This window comes from Numida meleagris, chromosome Z, assembly GCF_002078875.1.
Source record: "Numida meleagris isolate 19003 breed g44 Domestic line chromosome Z, NumMel1.0, whole genome shotgun sequence".
In the NCBI taxonomy this organism is placed as follows: domain Eukaryota; kingdom Metazoa; phylum Chordata; class Aves; order Galliformes; family Numididae; genus Numida; species Numida meleagris.
In genome coordinates this window covers 54691189-54709834 of record NC_034438.1, presented here as the reverse complement: position 1 = coordinate 54709834, position 18646 = coordinate 54691189, and the positions used below count along the sequence as shown (strand labels likewise).

Below are 18646 nucleotides of genomic sequence, written 5' to 3'. Positions count from 1 at the left end.
GGAAGCTCTGTGTAGGGTTCATGTCATTTCCACAGGAACTGTCACATCTTTACAGTGTCATCTAACGAAAAGGAGAGCTGCCAATGCTGAGTCAAAAACAAAGAGCCATAAGAGAGGTTTTGTCTGAATCTGCACAGACAAGAAAAACTGAAACACTTCCTGTTGGATGTAAACAGAAAATTCACATCAGCAGTCTTAACAGTGTTGAGATGTTCTCAGCCTGTAAAAAGCTTTATCCTAGAGAATTCTGAGTCTCCATCTGTACTTGGAACCCAATTATCACTTCTTCTGCATACATAAATAGTACGCTTGCAGACATAGTGATAGATAAAAATGAAAACTTTTTATTCTCATTCATATGCTTACTTCCGATGTATACACATACTCCAAATTGTACCTGGTTTGAGTTCACTGCTGCTTGCACTTGCTGCTAAACAGTGTCTTATGATTAAGATTCATTCCCTCAGACACTGCAGTTCTACTTATTCTGAATTTGGTAAAAGGAAAGAGCTAAAGAAGGTTGCTAGTCTGATCTGAATTCAACTGAGAATCTCCGCCTCAGCTTATGTTGGATATGACCCTTATCAAAAGCCACAATAAATTATTTAGACATTGTTGAGCAATATATGAGCTATCTGATCAAGGAGCATCTCCTCTTTTTAACCCAGAATGTAACGAGCTACTTACATTACTAAGAGAGCTTCTCAGTGTAAAACTTTTATATTGCTTTGCTCTCAACAGAACAATTAAATAAGTAAAGCTTGTAATACTGTCAGTGCTGAGTGGGACAGTGTCTTCTTCAACAGTGAGAACTGTCTTGAAGAAAATAGCCCACATTCGCCATGCTTGTCTGGAAGTCCAGAACCAGCGCTGAGATTATGTGCAAAAACCTGACATACCACATAATACCAATATCCTTTCCAGTATTATGTACTTCTTTGTGATCTATAACTATGACTTAGTTGAAAATACCCAAGCCAGAATCCCACTTATAACTAAAAGTACTCTCACAACTCCTTCCATCCACTGGAAGAAAAAACCTTTCTTTGATAATCTCAAGAGAAACATACGAAGTGGGCACAGAACATTCTGAAGTCACAGATCCATTAGCATTCAGGTCAGGATCATGGTTATTAGACAGTGCTCCAGCATGGGTAGCATGATGGAGGCTGCTGGCCTCGGGGGATGTCTGCATAATGAGGTGTCCTGGCAGTAGAGGGGATGTGCACCTGCTACTTCTGGCTATGTAATGGGCATATGTGGAAGCAGCAGAATCACAGCCACCTATCTCCCATACTCCCCCACAGCTGCTGGCAACACTCAAAACGTGGGCAAGGATTGGACATTCTTTAAATCTAGACATTAGAATGCAGGGATAGTAGAAGACAGATCTTCCTTTTCCCACCTCCCTTTGTATCCAACTACAAGGAAACAGCTAATCACAGCTCAGACATATGGTCTGATTTTTTGGCAATCTTGTGTGGAGCCAGCGGTTGGATTGAATTATCTTCATGGGTCCTTTCCAATTCAGCATATTCTATGATTCCAGGTCTTCTGGATTTAGAGATATATGGGAGGAGGAACAGGAGTGCAAGGCAAGGCAAGAAAAGCTCCACAAGAGGCATAACCATTCCTGGACAGGGATCGCAACTGTCAGCTTGGTGAAGTTTGACATCACTTCTGATTTAATCTTCAGAAGATCCCAATGGATCAGCTGAGGGCAGCTAAGGAAGGAAAAGAATTTTCACTTGTAGCCTCAACAAATGACGTTCCTGGAAAAAAAAAAAAAAAAAAAAAAAAAAACAACAACAGAAAACCACAGTGTCCTGGAACTATTTACACCCTTTGAGACAGAACAAGATCAGGTCAGATCTGTCTACTAACATATCTTTTATGAGCAGCCAGCAAATGGATGTGGAGTTCTTTCTTCTCTGCCACACAGCCCTGTGGGTAAGAGACAGAAATTAATCCAAAGAAACAGCAGCAAACAGGGCGCTCAGCAAGAGTCATGGGCTGTGCTACTCAAGGAGCTGTGCTGTGGGGAAGCATAACATTAACGCTGCTCCCCTTTCCCCTTCAAATCGTATGTTGGCAGGGCTGTCCAAAGGCAACATAATGTTAGCAAATATTTAATTTCAACCTGGTTTTAGTAAAAGTCTTTTCCTGTTCATGCACAGTTCAAACAAATGCAACATCTTCTTTCCTCATGCTTACAAGGGCTGGGACTTTTCAATTCCCCAAAAATTCACCAGTTAACAGACCTAAAATCTAGCTTACATTGAATGAAACCAGATCACATCAACTCATTTCCAAATTGGTAGGATGGGAAATACCTCAGATTCTTAATAATAGCCAAAATAGCAACTTTTTGCCTGCTGATAAGAATACAAGATATAACTCAGAAACTAGACATCACACTCAACTTGCACCACTGTTGGAGAGCACTTGTTTATACAAAAGCAGCAAAGCAAACCTGTGCATCAAGAAAAAAGACATCAAATGGCACCCCTACAGAGGAGCAATATTAATTGACTGTCAGGTCAATAAGGTTTCCTACAGGGCTGGACATCTTCAAAAATAATAATGTGAATTTCTTCATCAGTGACATTCCAATTCCTTGATGAGAGAAGTCTCACTACTCCTTTTGCTGATGTCCTCAGCCACTGTCTTTGATTTTGATGGCAAGGGAGGATCACGTGAGGCTAAACACAATTCAAAATCACCTCTCTCACCTTCAAAAATCATATATGAAAACTAGTCTGAGGATGCAAAAAGAAAACCAAAAATACATCCTGCTCCCCTAGAAAGAGGTTAGCCTTTATCCACCTACTTTAGAACTTCCTGGAGCATAAGAAAGTAGCAGCAAGATGTCATACTAGATAGACAAGCTCTCTTTGTCCCATCTCAAGTGATTTGCCCAAACCAGGGCTGCTGTTAAACCCTGGGTTGTATCTGAACACTATCTACAAAGTTCAATTTGTTTAGAATTTTGTGATTTTCCTACCATTTTCTGTTTTAAATAGGGAGTGAAGTGGAGAGGTGGAGGTGGAGAGATAATCTGGGTTCCTTAATTATTATATCTTTATATATAAGGTGTATAATCACAGGCATATTTTAGTGGTCCAAGGTCATTCAGAGACTCTGTGGGAAAGCAGAGAAGACAATTTAGATACTTTCAGCTCTAATACAGTGATCTAAACCCAAAGCCATTCATCTTCCTTCTATGAATTCCGATAAAACATTGAATTTTCTCTAGTGCATATAAGTATATTATTTTATTTGGGGAGCCCTTCATTGCCCATAGTTTTTCTGTGTGTTATTAGTCAAGTTTCAGGTATATTTATTTATTTATTTTTGGGTACACTGTCACTGATTTGAAGGAAATACGTAGGTGGGGAACATAATGCTTCCAACTGAACTGCACTAGCAAGCACACACTACAGTAGTTTAGAGATTAAAAATAGGATCATTTGGATGTGTGGATTTGAATATGATTTATGGATCACTTCCAAAGACATTATTGTTGCTTATCATTCAGACGACTGTGAAAGTGAAGACTGTGTGGGAAATCATGCAAGAGATACATTGCCTATAGAATGGGGAAAAACATTAAATCTTAAAGTGGCTGATGCAGCAATTAATATTGCAACCTTCGCTGCCTTCAATGCTCAGAAGAAAAGGGTAAGATTGCCTAGATGTCTGCTTCCTATAAATAACTGATCTCCAGACTTAAAGGGAGAGACAGGCTTAAACACACACTACATACTAAAGCCCCTTTTGTATTTGCCTTGGAGGAAATGCTTAAAATAATAGTCACTAGCAAATCAAGAATTTCTATACAGTTCTGTGACTGCATTCTTGGGCTGTGTCAGCTACACCTGCAAGTCTAACAGACTGCAAAATACCAGAGCAGCAACATCTTCAGCTGGGATGGATGGGAGGCAAGGAAGAATGCTCTATGTTCTCTCACTGTTGTGTAAGTAAAGACACTTGGTGTTTAAAGATCTTGACTAGAGCAGTAATTGCACAGGATCACAACTTTCTACAGCTGAAATTCAGAGGTGACTATTTAGATTCCCCCAAGACATTTTTTTAAATGGATTTTTTGTTGTTGTTGTCTTGGGCCAGAGGAGATGCTAAGTGCCAGAAAGAAAGAAGGACTGACACAGCCCTCAAATACCTGATCTTCCTAAGTCTGTTTTAAACAGTAGGCTATACCCACTGATTTCAGCAAAGCTCATCCTGATTTACAATGGCATAAGTGAGACAAGGATCGTGTTGTCCATGTTTTATGTCCATCATTTCGAGGACAAACAAAAACATATACCTGACCAAGCTGCCTGAATTGAGACCTTTGCTTTGGAATACTCCTTCTGACAGAAAGTAATGAAAGATGCAGTAAAGCACACATATTCCTCAAAGCAACTGATGTGTGGACACATTCAATTCACAGAGACAAAGACACACAGAGACAAAGAAATTTAAATATACATGCAAATAATTGTCAGAACAAAATCTCTGAAGAATTCAGCCAGCTCCATCCTTCCTTTGTCTGTTCTATGGATGCTACTTCATGGAGAAAATTATGTTCAACATTCATCCCACTCTTAAAAAAGCAATGCTTTTCGCCTATAAAGTCATAATGTTAAAAAGAAGGGGTTTTTGTTACTTCACACATTTGTTATTTGAGAGATGTTAACAAAAGTAATTATCAATATTCTTTGATGGGTAATTTATGATCTTTGATGAAAAAAGAAGTTTATATATTCATTGAGAAACCGTTCCTGTATATTTTGAGAAATATCCCAATGATTGCAAAATAAATGTCATGATTGTGTTTCCAGAATGGAGAAAATGAAGATCACCAAGAGAGGGAGAAGACTTTGCTCAAAAACATATCTACTACAGCTGCGAAGGTGAAGAAATTATTTATGGGATGCATGTTTGCAAGCTTTTATTTAAAGCAGTTGGAGATCCATGTGCTAAGAGGCATAATCAAAGGGTGAAAAACAGTAATAAGCCAAATTCAACCTTACTGTAGTTTTCCATTGGTGTGACTTATTTAGGAGATTGCAGTATGTACAATGGGAGTGCCAAGGAGAATTCTGCTATAAGCAGAATTACAGTCATATTATCAATAACTTGCGTATCAGTATCTGGTACAGTACAATAAACACCAGGGTACAAATACATCTTGGCTTCACCAAGGGTAAATCCTGCTTGACCAACTTAATGGCCTTCTATTAATGCAGGTGTAACCGCATTAATGGAAAAGGGAAGAGCCACTGATGTCATTTATCTGGACTTCAGTTATGCTTTTGGCACGGTACTACACAACATCTTTCTCACCAAATCGGAAAGATATGGATTTAATGGAAGGACTATTCAGTGGACGAAAAACTGGCTGCAGGATCGAGACCAGACAGCAGTGGTCAGTAGTTCAGTGTCTGGATGGAGATCAGTGGCAAGTGGTGTCCTCCAGGGGTCAGTGCTGGAAACAATACTCTTTAATATCTTCATCAATGATATTGACAGGAGGGCTGAGTTTGCTGATGACACCAAGCTGTGGGGTGCAGTCAACACTCCAGAGGGACAAGATGGTCATCAGAGGGTCCTAGACAGGCTTGAGCAACGGATCCAGGAGAACCTCATGAAGTTCAACAAAGCGAAGTGCAAGGTCTTGCACCTGGGTTGTGGCAACCCCCACTATCAGTAAAAGCAGGGGGATGAAAGGATGGAGCATAGTCCTGCTGAAAAGAGTTTGGGGGTACTGGTGGATAGCAGCTGGACATGAGCCAGCAATGCGCCCTCACAGCCCAGAAAGCCAACTGAATCCTGGGCTGCATCAAAAGCTGCATGACCACCAGGGGGAGGGAGGTGATCCTGCCCCTCTGCTCTGCACTGCGCTCAGATGTGGAGTCCTCAGAACAGGAGAGACATGGACCTGTTGGAATGCATCCAGGGGAGGGCCACAAAAATGATCCCAGGGATGGAACACCTCTCCTATGAGGACAGGCTGAAGGAGCTGGGGCTGTTCAGCCTGGAGAAGAGAAGACTGCGAGGTGAGTTGAGAGTGGCCTGTCAGTATCTAAAGGAGAGCTACAGGAAAGAAGGGGACAGACTCATCAGCAAGGTCTGTGGTGACAGAACAAGAGGAAATGATTTCAAACTTAAAGAGGGGAGTTTTAGGTTAAATATAAGGAAAAAGTCTTTTACAGTGAGGGTGGTGAGGCACTGGTACAGGTTGCCCAGCAATGGGGTATATGCCCCATCCTTGGTCAGTCTGGATGGGGCTCTGAGCAACCTGACTGAACTGTAGATGTCCCTGTTCACTGCAGGGGAGTTGGACTATATGACCTTTGTTGGTCATCCATATGTTTCATACAGAAAGGATCTTCATATCATTCTATGATTCTAAATATGCAGATTTTTTTCTCTGCCTTACTGCCAACACTGCAGCTTTGATGTGGCCCAAATATTATCTTCTGAGCTTCTGCATCTAGCAAGATCAGGGTCACCAGTGCATTAGGAATGTGGTGAACATGGTATTTGGCAGATTAAGCAGCTTCAGCTAGAAAAGGACAATACATCTGCCTGAGGTGTGAAGAGAGAAGTTCAGGGTACCAGAGGGAGCAGTGCAGTCCTAGTGGCTAGGTCAGCAGGAAAAGGAAAAGCAAATGGCATCCTTCAGGCCTCTATTTTTTGTTAGCTGTATCCAAGGCACATCAGTTCTGCTCACCACGGTTACAGAGGTTGGCTGGTCCCTGATCTTCTGGGAGCACTTTTTTCAGTTCCGATGCCAACCAAAACAAAAAAATTACCAATTTCAAGAGTGTCTGAGTTTTATTTGAACAAGCACTGAAAGGTTTGGCCAAAAGGAGGCTAGTGTATAGGTGGAAAACAGCTGCATATGCAGCACAGAGGACACAAGACTATCAGGAAGATAATTTTTTTTTCCCTTAAAATAATAATAATCAAGGAAATACAGTACGGAAAGTCCTAGTTAGTTCAATTAATTATCCACTGACCATTTACTTAAGGGACCTAGTTACAAATATATCCTCATCACAATGACAGGAAATCTATCTGAAAAGTCTGCAAAAAGGCTATTAATGAAGAGAGTTTCTAATGCCTATAAGCTGAAATACCTTTTTGCTCCTTTTGCCAGTAGTTCCTGTGGGTCATTTCTCGGGTCAGCAGTGGTGTGCAGTGTAAAGACTCTGCCAGTGCTGGAGAAGGAAAAAAAAAAAGAAGAAAAAAAGTACTTCAGTATTGTCAATCTTTTATCCTTGAACAGTACACTAGAGGCTGACATTTAATACCCTAAGGATATAGATGTTTGAAAGCTGGTTATTGTAACAAAGGAAACCATCCAAACTCTGCAAGACCGAATGGATCAGATAAAGCTGACACTGAGATAAATCTGTTTTACATCCATTCTTGCAAAAGTTTTGCTAATCTATGTAGTTATAGCTTTCTTGGAGGAAAAGGAGAGCGAGGGAAAAAAGAACCCTACATTACAGGAAGTCAACATCTTGCCCCTGTTTGTAATCTCCAAAGTGTAACAGGATGGTCAGAGAACATTTTTCTCCTGGATCTTGGGTGACCTCTTCTAAAGAGAGAAGCAGAAGAAAAGAATTCAGAAACAGGCATGGATTGTGAGAAGGCATGAGGATGAACACGCATGTTATTTCTGGTTGAACTTCATGTTAACATAGATTCTGTTTGTTTAACACAAAAATTCAGATCCTTCCTAGACACAGACTCTTCTTCCAGTCAGAAACTTTAACACCTACTCTTCATTATCCAGTATTTATACCGCCAGATTGGACTTTCATATGGAAGCCTGGAGCAATGCTGGTACAGATGGCAAGATGACTCTCATGAGATTGATGACTCTAAAGAAATATACAGTATTAAGTCAGAAGGTGCAAATGTTAACATTCCAGTGTAGAAAAGAAATATTCCTTGCATACACTTCCCAGGTTTGTTTTCTCATGCGTTACAAAGAGAAAGAAAAAGCCCTCGACACACCTCGTAGCTGGCAAACGAATGATAAATTTACTTTAGTTTCTTTTGTATGTCAACTGTTCATGCCTCAGGTACTTAACCTTTACTTTAAAAACATGGTTCAGATCCTAGCCTTGAAGGTGGGTGGGAAGGGGGGGATGGTAGTCCTGTAAATGTTTCTTTTAACAAAGGCAGTACTATAAGAAGGTTTAGTGGTGAGACTCTGAATGGTATTTATTGTTTCAGATTTCAGGGCTTCCATACATCTGCTGCCTGTCAAAGGCAGATACCACATTCATAAAACAAGTGCCCTGTCTGAAAAAAAAATAAAAAAATAAAAAAATGAAAAGAAGAGAAAAGAAGAGAGAAAAAAAAGGACTCTCTTCCCTGTAGCTCAGCCTTCAGGATTATGCAAGATGGAAAGCTGAAGAAGGGTGGAAGTTCTTGTTTGCTGTGAAGATGGTCAACAAATAAAAATCTTTTCTTATGAGAGGGAATGGAAATCTAACTTTCCTTTTTCACATTTTAAGGCCCTGATTCAGCAAACCACTTTAAAAACCAGCCCTATTCATAAAAAGCTCTTAAACACGTTCTTATACCTCTCTGTACTCAGCAAAGTGCTTAAGAACTTGCTTAGTTGAAGTGGAGCCTTAAAGAACCATTTGTATTTACACGAACTAAGCAGCTCCTTTTACCAGGCCCATTACATGATTTCTGACTTTATTAGGTCTGGAATGTATATTTCACCCATGGTGAGAAACACTCTCATTCATTTCTTATGATATCATAGTCTTCTCCATGGTAATCTGGTGCTATGTGAGGAAAAACAATAGAAGAGAAAACTTTTCATGCTGAGATGAAGACGGATAAGGAATTATGTTCAGCCGGGTGGGAGAATATATAAGAAGAACAAAAACACAGAGCCCCTGATTCTGAGGATCTGATTTATTTAGTATCTGGCATTGGCCATAAAGTGTGGGCAATGAAAAGAGGAGCTGACCTCAATGCCTCCTGAGCAGCAATCAGAAATTCATTTCAGTGTGCGAGCATTTAATTAGCTTCAGTGAGTTTACAAGACCTTCAGTCATTTTTAGATACTCCAGGCAACTACCCCACGCATAACATTACTCTGAATCTGGAATGCCAGCCACTTAGGAAGAATGTCTGGAGAGTTTTAATTGAAGGGGACTCCTTTGTTTTTATATCTGTTTGATGTGCCATTACCATTTCCTTCACCACAAATTTACACCAAGGGATGCAACTAGTCCAAACAATCGGTTTAATCAGTAAATTACAGCAAACCTTCAAGAAAGTTTAAGGTTGTTCTGTGTCTAGGAAAAGTCAAATAGCACCATTAAATTTTTAGAGCTAATCTAATCGTTATACAGTGTAGTCACTGCATCATGTTAGATATCTGGGTAGAGGACCTGAAATTCATTTGCTGTGTGCATTTATTGCATGCATGCAATAAATATATATGAAAAGGGATTAAATAACAGGAGGCAATTATTAATTTTATCATAGGTTCATGAGGTCTGTATATCAAGCTCCTCTCCCTGGCAAGAATGAGGAATTGCTAAATACAGTTAATTTCTGGGTTGATCTTATTTATATACTGGACACTAATCCCCTTCATATATCTCATGGTCTTCCTTCTTCTCAGAGATACTGTCCCTCAATGACCTCCTCCTAGCATTTCATTAAATGCCTTCAGCCTCAGTAAATTACAGCACTTTAAAAACATTGAATTTAGCATATAAAAAGAGAGAGAGTTTCTGTACACTGCCATGGGATAAGGTGCAGTGAAAATCCCATACAAGCTGAACTGTACTTCCTAATCAAATGGGTGTAACAGATGGCTGCTAGAGCAAGCCATCACAATGGAAATATCTGCAGTTCTCATGGTAACGGAATCTGCCAGGTCTGAGGGATTTGCTGTTTTCCAGGACATCTGAGCTGCAATCTCTTTCGAGCTGTCTAGCAGTCTCAGTCTCTCTCTCTCTCTCAGCATGATGGAGATAGAGTTGAAAGGTGGAGCCTGATTTTGCATTCCAGCTGTGATTAAAGACATGCACACACAAATGCACACATGCACACACGCATACACAGAATCAATAGCACTGCATATTCATTACGCTATCTAGAACCTCATTAACCACTCAGGCAGAACAGGAAGGAAATTTTAATATGCCTTCTTCTTTACGGAGAAAAAGAAAAAGAAAGAAGCATAATGGGGGAGAGGAGGGAGAGAGGAAGGTAGCATGTAGATGGGGAATTGAGATGCATGAGACGTATCTTTTAATAAAGATACGGAGCAAAGTTATAACTAGTGGTTATTTCCATTTCATGGCAGTATGTCAAGATGACTTAACATAACAGGACAAAACATCTGGCCTGAAAAAAAAAAATCATGATGTCAAATTTCCAAAACATAATATAGAATCTATGGAAGAAGGTAAAGAAGAAGTAAAAATAGCACAACTGTACACCTTAAGACTAAGTGAAAGCATGTGACAGACTTCTTGGTTCCATGTAATTAGAAAGGCGATCCTTCTCATAAGGTGTAGGATAGCATAAAGACAACGAGCTTTAATTATAAATCTAAAGGTCTGGGTTTAAACCCATAGGGCTCTGTTAAAAGGTTCTTATATTTCTGCATGCAATTCAGAATCATCAGCAGGAAGAAAATAATCATTCATGAGACTGTTTTATTAAAGTCTTATCCATCAAATCCCTATCAATTTAAAGAAATAAGAAGTATACTGCCTTCTGTGCTATACTACCTGCTAGAAAGTACACAGAGGGCTGATTCACAGCTGCCTATTCTCTTGGGTATTTGAGCCTGAAGATCAGACAACATGTAAGAATTCAGCCGTGGCTAGAAATGGAAACAAAGAGGACCATTCTTAAGCAATATGAAATGAAAAACTACAGGCTGTAGACCGTAGCCCTTAGCATGCTGATCCAACACATTGTCCTTGAGGGCACTACAGTTAAATACGTATGACAGCCAAAGAGATGGGAAGAATGCTTTCCAGAATAAAATGACTGGACCTCCTTTTTTTTTCATGATGTAGAATAAGCTAGGCAATGTAAGCTCCTAAAGTACCCACTCGAGAACTGGGTATTGTAAGATGGTATTGTCTACCTATCACACAGCATTGAAGAACATTTTATGTGACCTTTTCTAAAACCTGAACTGCTTTTACCACAACTCTATTCCACTGCAGCAGTGATTTAATTTAATCCTTAAGTTGTGCTGGTTAGTTTTGAATAGATATACAGAGTTCACTTACAACAGTGCTGTATTACACCTTAAGAGACCTCCAAACATGTTAGCTAGTTAGAAATAACTGCTGCTGCCAAGTGAAGGTACCTGCAACAACAGCATAATAGTGATAATAGTTTGCACTTATATTGAGACTTAAGCAGCAAAACACTCAACAATATGAGGGACACAGTCAGCCACCTCTGCTCACAATAAGAAATGCCTCAATACATAAGCTGTTCCTCCAGGTTCAATAGGGCTTGTCATGTTGCGAGGTGCAGAGGTACTTAGCATGAGTTAGCAGTGCCCAAATCCACGTCTACTTCCTGCAGCCCTTGTGCAAAATAAACAGTGCTCTCACTCCTTCACTTGACTAGGACAGGCAGACATCTCTGGAGTGAACTTTGACTGATTTTCAGAAGAATGTCACATTCAACTAAATCAGTAGAAGACTGGAGATTTTTTCTTAAAACACATGCACAACAGGAAGAGTGGTGCACAATTTTTACCTTTTAACAGAGAAAAAGCAGCTCTGACTGGGACTGAGGGCATAACGGAATAAGATGAGGAGGTAGTTCTATTCATCAGCCTATTATCTGGGCCACTCAATGCCTGCATTTCACCATGAAGCCAACTGACATCATCAATGCCATGGGCACACATAGTATTTCTTTATTTTGCACTCAGCACTATCTAGGCAAGTATTCTGCAAATGCAAACATCAGCAAGATTACTTAAAAATTCTCAACTTGGAACACATCCAGGGTTAACGCTGATTTCTGTAGGAATGACCCCAAGCTTCTGCAATGACACAAGCACCAAAAACCTCTTTTATGCATTCTTACCTCATAAAGAAATTCTTCAAGTAATTGCTGTTCAATGTTGCACCACTGCTAATGCTGATTAAGAGGTTGCCCTGCCCCTTACTGAACAGTTTGTCACAAGTTTTGAGTCAGATTAGATCCTGTGAAAGATGAAACCACTGCTGTGCAGTGTGATCAGTGTTGCCTGTAGCCATGGAGCTTAACACACTGAATTCACTCACTCCAGGAGTCTATTCACTGCTCCTCAAACAGCTAATCTTAGCACACATGCAGAACACAGGTGTATCTGCAAAGATGTCTTCTCTCTAGACACCATGTCCTCCTGGGCATGCCAACCACTCGGTTGGTAAGTCACTTTTGCCACAGTCTGCCAACATCTCCAGCCCACTCTTCCCAGCTGCTACTCTAATTTGGTTCACCTAGCAATGCACACCACGTAGTCTACTCATTCCTGATGTGGTCTTCCCAAATGATAGCACTCTTCCTTAGAGATCAGGACAGCAAGCAAACATCCCTGGCAACCATCTGACCCTCAGTATTAACAAGCTGTCACAGAGCTCCCAGGTATATGGGACCTGAAGAGGTTCTCTTGTGTCCAACCGTAATCATGCCTTCCTAAAACACTGTCCAGTTTAAAACTTCATACGCTCTTTCAGATGGGCCAATTCCTGCATGTATTTCTGATTCAGGAGAAATAGCAAGTCCAGCAGACCTCACATATCCAGTAAAGCTCTAGCAGTCCTCAGTCAAACTCCATGGTGTGGAATAAGCACCTCCATGTGGTGCTTATTCATCCTGAAGATAGGTCAGAGGCTTGTCTTTCCATTTTGGGGTGTGCATATGATGGTGCCTCTAAAAGCTGAAGCTCTGAGAAGTCCTGCATCAGGTATACAGTTTGTTTCAGTTCAAGGCTGCTCTTGATCCCCAACTGATTCCATCCCAGGCAGAAAAATTACCAGAACGTAGAATTAGCTGAGTGGTGTGAGCTAGTATCATAAAACTCTGAAATAGACCCTCATGCTATTTCAGTTCTAATTGGGCTCTTTGCTGCCTGGTTAGCAGACACTTTTCAATCAATTGCTGCATTTGTGCTGACAACACTGGATTTCAAGAGTTGCTCTTGTCATTTCTGTGACCTCCATCTTCCATTATTCTTGCTTTCTGGACAGGAGCTAAGGGACCTTATTTCTAACACAGCCATGAAGCTGGGAAGAAATCTTCCCATACCCAACCGTCTCAGATTCCCAGCTGCTACAGAGAGTGTATTATGAACCTGCCACTGTACATCAGTGGAAGATCTGACCTGTAGTACTTACATGCCAATGGATTGCTGGGATTTGGCATTTTAATGATAACAAAAAAATACCTAAACGTCCCCTTTCACCTAAAGTTGGTCCTTCCTAGCAATTTCCTGCAGAGACCCTAGACCCCAAATTCCTCAGCTCAGTGAGCCTTTCCCAACCCCTGCAGGGACTTAACACACTTCACATACCACAGCAAATCTGCTCCAGTCAATCAGCTCCTGCAGCTCCCTGCAGGCTTCCAACACCTGCTAACAGGAGGAGACAACAGAGGAGTCCTTGCCCCACCCCTTCACACATAGTATTGCCTTATTCTTTAAAAACACTGCTCAGAGCATGATGCTGTATTACAGGATACTCCTTTAAATACACTGTGCTTTCAGAGGGAGGAAGCGAGAATGCTGTAGTAAATATTTTAGCAATTAAGTGGCATGGGCTTCTTAATGCTTGTCATTTTTCAATATAAGAAGCACTCCATCAGAAGGTGCTCTGTACTCAAGGGAGAGAATGTGAATTCTAACAATAACAGGACAGCCAGTGGCCAACACCTTATCAGTACGGGCTTTCCTTGAAACATGTTTGGTTCTTCCTCCACTCCACCAGCTAACGTTCAGGAAGCAGCTGATTTAATAAGAAGGTTCATAATGTCAAGTTACAGACACCTCAAGAAGGAAACTTGGGAGAGCATAATTGGCAAATCTGCAAATTAAAAAAATATCTACACTATCTCCAAGATTTAAAAAAAAAAAAAAGTTTTTCTCTGTGCGTTAAGCTCTGTGAAGGTGAAGGACTGGTTGGGAGGATGAGGGCACGAAAGAGCAAAGCGTGGTCTGGACACCAGTGTGCATGCATGGGTCATGTAGTGCAGTCTTAGAGGTGGCTCCGCCATCACTAGCAGTTGTTCTACGGGGATAAAACTGATTGCTAAGCACAAAAATGCAGTCAAGACTAACTAGGACTGCCTAAAACAGGGACAAAGAGAAGGACCATATTTTACATCATGCCTGCAGCCCAGACTGAAGAGCTCCATGGCAACATGCAGGGATCTGTTATTCTTCCATTTATTCTCAAGTGCAGCTCCTGGCATTGATGTGATCTCTATACCATGAGGCAGGAGGAATCTTTGCTCCTCTTTCTGTGTAAGCTACCAAGCCGCAGCTCTTTCTTCAGCCTTATTCATCCTCATGACTGGAGGGCTATAAAGCTTTGCAAAACTGTTCTGGGATCCCCCGAATGAAATGTAGGAATTTCAAGGTTGATTTCTGCGTAGCATTGAAAACTTCATCTTCTCTTGCAAGTGATGAAAACTTCTATCCCCAGTCCTGCACTGTGTGAAGATGTGCCCATAGGTTTAATTTCTAGAATTGAGGCATTTCACAGGGTTGTGTGCACATGCACACATACACACACGAAAGAAGAACTCCTGGTGCAGAGATAGTTCCATTCCACATATTTTCTACTGCATCAGTTTTTAAGCTATTGCAGTGACTGCTACAAAGATCATACCATATGTCCTCTACGTAATGGAAGAGAAGAACAAAATCAAGGCTGTGGCAAGCGCAGTATTTCATTCTTTACTTCACATACTCAGCAGACTTTGTAATCAAGCTTCCTCACTTGAAGACACCCTTCCTGCAAGTATGGAAATGGTCAGCGTCTGTTTCTGGGATTTGTGAAATGTCATCTTATCAAAGCTGCTATAAAAGAGACAGGACAGACTGTCACCTGACTGCAGAACGGGAGATGTGTTCTGTTGCTTTCCTGCAGAGGTGACCTTTGACCTCTCCTTCACTTCCAAAGCTTTATCTGTCTTGATCATTTAGATGCTAAGTTCATAGGAGGAACAGAGAAATGTATTTTTACTGTATGTAGAGCGTATGGCACAATGACTCCAGCTCAGGTGAGGTAATGTGTCTGTATACTTTCTTTTTTTTTTTAATGTGAGGCTTAAAACATCTGCAAAGACATCAGAAGAGGAATAGGCACGCTGCATAGTAACACAACGCAGCTGACAACTAGCTGATCTAAGATTACTTGAAGTTCCCTTGCAAGCTGATCCTCCCATTGCTCACCCATAATGTCATTTGGTCAAATTCTACACAAATGTGGCACAATGCAAAACAAACAACTGTGGTTCAAAAGGAGCATGGAAGGCACAGGCCCTCCTGGCAATGCCCAGAGGAGAGGCAGAAAAGGGCCACTTCCAGGAGGAAGTATGAAGAACTCACACGGTTCCAAGGACTGCAGTTTTGCCTAAGATCTAAGGAAAAATAAAGAGCAAGAGAGCACATTGGAAGACATATCCTTTTTTTTTTTTTTTTTTGCATATCCTTTACAACAAATAAATCTATTTCAATATTTGGCAAGGTGACAGAGTCTAAAAGGAGCAGGAAAAATAATTGATATGTGCAGGAGAAGAAAGTGCAGTTAAAAAGAGTCAAAGACTACTCCATAAGTAAGACGTCCATACTGAGGAAGACAGACATTTAGGTTTACACCTGAAATCAAATCACACCTAATGGATTACATGAACATTATGAGGGGGAAAAAAAATAGCCATTGTAGGTCTTAGGCTCTGTATTATGGAAGAAACAAGATTTGCTTTTGTCACCTTAAATCCACAAAGGGATCATGGTTTACTCTTGGTAACCTTAACTTTCCATAACAGCTAGGTTTTTTCCATGTATTTGAATGTTCTGCTCTTAACTGGAAGAGGATGCTGGATTGTTTAGAAACCAGTTTCCTCTGGGTCTTGGTTCCTGTTGTGCATAGCCATTTTCCAGAGGTCTTAATATACATTCACCCTACACAGAGACAACAAAAGGAAAACACTTGTCACCTGAACAAGAGGCTCTGAAGGAACAGAATCATCAGGAATGAGAGCAGAGAATCCAAACTTCAAGCAGTTGGCACTTCTGGTCCAATTTATCAGGCATACTTAAGTATTTATATTTCCCATCTGAATAGCAGTCCACATTGTTGTAGCTCACAGGAGGGTTTTTGGCTTTTGCCAATTTAAATAGAATGATTCAAAACTGAATCATTTCCTCCAATTTAATTTCATAGCTGAATGCAAACTATAGCAAGATAGGGCTACAAGCAGACGGATCTATCTCCAGAAAGCTGCCTAACTCTCCAGGCTGCTTCAGCTGGAACCCCTTACTGACTACAGTAGGTTTTGTCAGTAATATGGCATGGAAATAGTCATGCAGGAGATGGGTAGTGACCACCAGCAGTGGAACCAGAGCAGTAAGTTTGTGGCAAGTGGTGTTTCCACTCAATGTCAGAGAAGAAAAGGATGCTTCCCAAATTTTCACTACCTGAGATCTTGTAGCTGAAGATCAGTATTGCAGAGACAGAGAGGGGAAAAGACAAACAACCAGCAAATGGAAAAACAACTGCAGCCTGCCACATGCACAGCAAAGGGAAATCAAAGCCTGCCATGTTCTGAAATCTTGTACACCAAGTCCCCTAAAATGAGTGTGTCCTGAAAAGGGCAAGCCTGCTCAACATCATCAGCCCATCCCCTTCCAGTATCTGGAAAGCTTAATCCTTATTAGATTCATTAAAAGCTAACTGGCATTTACAGCTCAAGTCAGGATGAGGTGTCAGCAGGAGTGAGAACTCTGTAAAATGTGTGTATGATCACCGTGCTACAGAACAGTCTCTATTGTTCAGGAGACATATGCTATCTGCCTTAGACTTAAGCGCAGGTAAGGAATGCGTCGTCTCTTCCACCACATGCAGAACCTGAGCCACAAAGCAGTTTTGTGGTGCTGAAGAACCTTTTGAGAAAGCAACCCCTGAACCACACCTCAGCAGTAATAAGCTCTGTTGGAAGGCTGAAGTTTCAGTCCAATGTAATGTGCCTTTAAAAAGTACCATGTCTACATTACTGTATTGCTTACTTTCTGAAGCTAAGCCAGAGGGATGTACATAGTAAGATCTTTGTCTCATTTCAGGGAGGATACAGGATAAAGATTCTGTGCCAGTAATCTTCCCTGGATTAATGGTTTCTCTTTTATCTGCTGTATTTCTGCTCAGATGTCTTTGCTCTGAATGAGTCAGTGGAATGCAAATGATGGGTACAGTCAGTCTGAAAATATTTAAATCTAGCTTTGCACTGCACTGCAGGTTTGTGGAAAAAAATACATATATATAAATATACATGCTGAAGAAAGGGCAGATGAAAATTACAGATATATCAATAACACAAAAAATAACGCGGTGGGTCAAATTGACAAGAGATTCATTTTTTTCTGTTTCTTCTTCTTTTGATTTTTTTTTTCTTCAAAAAGATCGGCATTTAGATGCCTGCTATGAATGGTAGAAGAAAATCTGCAACGCTCCTTTTCTAAGCCTCAGACGCTAGACAAAAATGCATCTGTGGGAATACGAACCTGATTTTATTTAGGCTGCTAAATGCCCAATCTTCATTATCCCAACAAGTGTGTTCCTAAAGATAGCACTCTTTTAATCCCGACAAAGGAGAAAGCAGACAGTCTAGGCATGATTTCTTTGGATTTTCTTCCTTTCCTTTTTCTGTGACATATTTCAGTTTATTCATTTTGTTGGGATATGCTTCCTCTCCCCTTCTGCTTAGGACACAGGTTTCCACTAACCTATAGAAATTGCAATCCATAAGCATAGTAATCTATAGAAATTGCAATCTATAATCTGTAGTTAGAAGGGGATTCAGTATTGCAGCTCTGTTTGAGAAGCCAGGAGAGAACCCATGGATTTTTGTCATGGGCTTCAGCAAGAATCATCCTCAAATGGCAGCTGCTGACAGAGTTTTTACAGACCATACATACCTAAATGACAGCACAGAATGTCTCCAAAATCTTTTGTGTACTGCAGTGGGATGATGGAAGGAGGAATGGGAAGGGAAGCAACAACATGTCAAGTTAGGGAACAACTGGATAACTTACTGGGTTTTGCAATTTCTGTGGAGTTTGGCATTAATAGACTGTACACATTCAGTACCTGTCCTGGAAACAGTTCCCTGATTAAGGCTATTATGAAGACTAAAACATGCAGGAAGAATGAAAACAGCAACCTTAACCTGGTAACTTCTACTTAACAATAAATCAAATAATATCACAAAGTGTGCAATGAAGATAATTTGCAACAGACTTTTAAGACCTCTAGCCTATCATAAGAAAAAAAAAACAACACAAAAACACAAAGAAAACCTATCTCTGAAAGGGCTGGCTAGAAATCCAGCTGCAAAAACAAAACAA

The 18646-nt window shown here is 40.6% G+C and overlaps 1 long non-coding RNA gene across 1 annotated transcript; it reads right to left on the bottom strand.

The window, feature by feature from the left end:
- LOC110390145 lies at positions 325-7880 on the bottom strand. The gene is made up of 3 exons (XR_002433597.1): positions 7797-7880; positions 7149-7229; positions 325-1772 (listed from the first exon to the last, which is right to left on the bottom strand). It is a non-coding gene; the product is annotated as an uncharacterized LOC110390145 (long non-coding RNA).